The following is a 410-nucleotide window of genomic DNA, read 5'->3' as shown; positions in this document are numbered from 1 at the left end:
ACTGGCTTCCGCTACTAGGCTACGTATGACTTCTGCCCTGCTTGCTAAAATCTCAGTTTTTAAGAGAACTTGACTTGATGTTTTGTCTTCACCTGAGAGGAGATTATATTTATTATAAAGTCAACAGGTTATAGCTAGTCGTAAGCAGCTAGCAATTTAGCATGTTCCAGCTTAATATTTCTTCCTCTAAGAAAATAGTTAGCTAGTTTTTTTCCTCTCAGCCACATGGATTAGCAGAATGAAGATAGCCGACTGAACCTTTAACGAATAATTAGCATTCATTTCCGCAGTTTTCCATCTGAGAAACTTTGGATCGTTCTTTGTGGTACCTGGTGGTCTGGAGGGGGTGTGCTTGACATTGCTAAGCACTTGTTGTGCTGTGACACAAACAAACAAACAAACAAACAAAC

Source organism: Hemibagrus wyckioides, linkage group LG27 (genome assembly GCF_019097595.1).
Source record: "Hemibagrus wyckioides isolate EC202008001 linkage group LG27, SWU_Hwy_1.0, whole genome shotgun sequence".
Classification (NCBI taxonomy): domain Eukaryota; kingdom Metazoa; phylum Chordata; class Actinopteri; order Siluriformes; family Bagridae; genus Hemibagrus; species Hemibagrus wyckioides.
The sequence above is the reverse complement of the archived record's forward strand: the minus strand, read 5'-3'. Positions refer to the sequence as shown.